The sequence below is a fragment of the Nerophis ophidion genome, linkage group LG12 (assembly GCF_033978795.1).
Source record: "Nerophis ophidion isolate RoL-2023_Sa linkage group LG12, RoL_Noph_v1.0, whole genome shotgun sequence".
NCBI lineage: Eukaryota > Metazoa > Chordata > Actinopteri > Syngnathiformes > Syngnathidae > Nerophis > Nerophis ophidion.
In genome coordinates, this window is record NC_084622.1 from 11,647,550 (window position 1) to 11,650,628 (window position 3,079).

At 34.7% G+C, this 3,079-nt stretch overlaps 1 non-coding gene across 1 annotated transcript; it reads left to right on the forward strand.

The window, feature by feature from the left end:
* The first annotated feature begins 549 nt into the window (after nucleotides 1–549).
* trnan-guu (transfer RNA asparagine (anticodon GUU)) lies at nucleotides 550–623 on the forward strand. The gene has a single exon. It is a non-coding gene; the product is annotated as a tRNA-Asn (tRNA).
* Nucleotides 624–3,079: the final 2,456 nt, after the last annotated feature.

A 3,079-nucleotide genomic window follows, 5' to 3' on the forward strand; every position in this document is an offset into this window, starting at 1 on the left:
TTTCCCTTTTGTCCCCATACCGTCAGAGGTCCCCTAAAGGTGAGTGTGTAAACAGAGCGATGTCCCCATTACGTCAGAATTGCCAGAACACACACACACACTCGCACACACTCACAGGGGGTAGTAAAAGATAACTGCCATTAAGCAAACAGCAAGGTGGTTTTAGCAGACGGCATAGAACATAGTCTCTCCCCTGTGGAACATTGATATCAGAGCATGGTGTTCCTCGTGAAACCACCTCAGCTACATTCCCATGATGCCACAGTTGCCTTAGGTGGTTTTGTGGAGACATTTTGCAGAGAAAGTAGATGTCATTGTAGCACCGCAGTTGGGGTAGGTGTTTGTTTTTGGTATTTAAAGTGTCTTTTAACATATTCACTACTCATGACTTGGCAATTTTGCTTACTTGTTCTTGAGCTCATTATTATTATTATTATTATTAATAACAGTATAATTTTCTGGTTGTGTAAAAATTGGGCACATGGAGTTTAATGTTTAAATACATTTGTATTGCTTTTTTTCGCATTTTCTCGGAAATCAAATTGTCATGTCTCTGTGGCGCAATCGGTTAGCGCGTTCGGCTGTTAACTGAAAGGTTGGTGGTTCGAGCCCACCCAGGGACGCTTCCCCTTTACCTACTTAGTGGCCTAGTGGTTAGAGTGTCCGCCCTGAGATCAGTAGGTTGTGAGTTCAAGCCCGGGCCGAGTCATACCAAAGACTATAAAAATGGGAGCCATTGCCTCCCTGCTTGGCACTCAGCATCAAGGGTTGGAATTGGGGTTAAATTGCCAAAAATGATTCCCGGGTGCGGCACCGCTGCTGCCCACTGCTCCCCTCACTTCCAAGGGGGTGATCAAGGGAATGGCGTCTAATGAAGAGGACAAATATTCACCACACCTAGAGTGTGTGTGACAATCATAGGTACTTGATATTGAGTAAAAAAAAAAACAAATTTTTGTGTTTGCAAACCTTACAAAAGCATTTGTTTCAAGTAAAACTCACAAAGATACATGATTTCAGGCACGATTAGCCATTTTACATGTTTGGTTTAGGAGTTATGTTTAAATAACTGTTATTTGGAGTGTGACAGTATACTGTCATATTGGGTAAAAACACAATTTTGTATTTGCAAACCTTACAAAAACAACAGATTCTAGTACAACTCACATAGATACAATAATACAGACATTATTAGACATATTGCATGTTTGGTTTTGGAGTTATTTTTATATAACTTTCATATTTAGTACGACCATACTGTCATATTATCATGTCTTTGTGATCATGTTTTGTTTAGTTGTGTTAGATTACTTCAAGACTCCATTAGTTCCTGTTTTTTCACTCCATTGTTTTGTTTCCATGCCTACCAATCAGTTCACCTGTCTCTGATTGGTGTTCGGCCGCTCACGTGCAACCCGAGCACTAATCAGAGGCAGGTGAACACAATTTGCAACCATGGCAACCAAAACAAACTCAGGCAGGTGCACAAAATGGAACTAAAGGAGTCTTAAACAAAACAGAACATAACTAAACAAAACATGATCACAAGACATGACACATATGGAGTAAAAAAAACATTTTTATGTTTTTGAGCTCATTATAATTATCATTATCATAAATTTTTGGTTGCGTAAAAATTGGGACACATGGAGTTTAATGTTTGAATACATTTGTATTGTTTTTTTCGCATTATCTCGGAATTCTAAGAACATTATTGTTATATTGAGTAAAAAAAACAAATTTTTGTGTTTGCAAACCTTACAAAAGCATGTGTTTCTAGTAAAACTCACAAAGATACGTGATTTCAGGCATAATTGGCTATTTTGCATGTTTGGTTTAGGAGTTATGTTTATATAACTGTCATATTGAGTGTGACAGTTATACTGTCATATTGGGTAAAAAGCTAATTTTGTATTTGCAAACCTTACAAAAAACAACTGATTCTAGTAAAACTCACAAAGATACATGATTTCAGGCTTTACTAGACATTTTGCATGTTTAGTTTAGGAGTTAGGTTTAAAAAACTGTCATATTGAGTGTGACAGTTATTCTGTCATATTGGGTAAAAAGCTAATTTTGTATTTGCAAACCATACAAAAAAACAACTGATTCTAGTAAAACTCACAAAGATACATGATTTCAGGCATTATTGGCCATTTTGCATGTTTGGTTTAGGAGTTATGGTTCAATAACTGTCATATTGAGTGTGACAGCATACTGTCATATTGGGTAAAACACAATTTTGTATTTGCAAATTATACAAAAAGCCCCTGATTCTAGTACAACTCACATATATACAATAATACAGACATTATTAGACAGATTGCATATTTGGTTTTGGAGTTATTTTTAAATAACTTTCATATCTAATATGACCATTATACTGTCATATTGAGTAAAAAACAACACATTTTTGTGTTTTTGTCATTTTAGAGCTCATGGTTATTATCATTATCATAATTTTTTGGTTATGTAAAAATTAGGGCAGATGGAGTTTAATGTTTGAAAACATTTGTATTACTATTTTCGCATTATCTCGGAATTCTAAGAACATCAGTGTCATATTGAGTTAAAAAAAACAAATTTTTGTGTTTTCAAACCTTACAAAACCTTTTTTTTTTCCAAGTAAAACTCACAAAGATACATGATTTCAGGCATTATTAGACATTTTGCATGTTTGGTTTAGGAGTTAGGTTTAAAAAAACTGTCATATTGAGTGTGACAGTTATACTGTCATATTGGGTAAAACGCTAATTTTGTATTTGCAAACCTTACAAAAAAAACAACTGATTCTAGTAAAACTCACAAAGATACATGATTTCAGGCATTATTAGACATTTTGCATGTTTGGTTTAGGAGTTAGGTTTAAAAAACTGTCATATTGAGTGTGACAGTTACACTGTCATATTGGGTAAAAGCTAATTTTGTATTTGCAAACCTTACAAAAAAAAATGATTTTAGTAAAACTCACAAAGATACATGATTTCAGGCATTATTGGCCATTTTGAATGTTTGGTTTAGGAGTTATGTTTCAATAACTGTCATATTGAGTGTGACAGTGTACTGTCATAATGAGTAA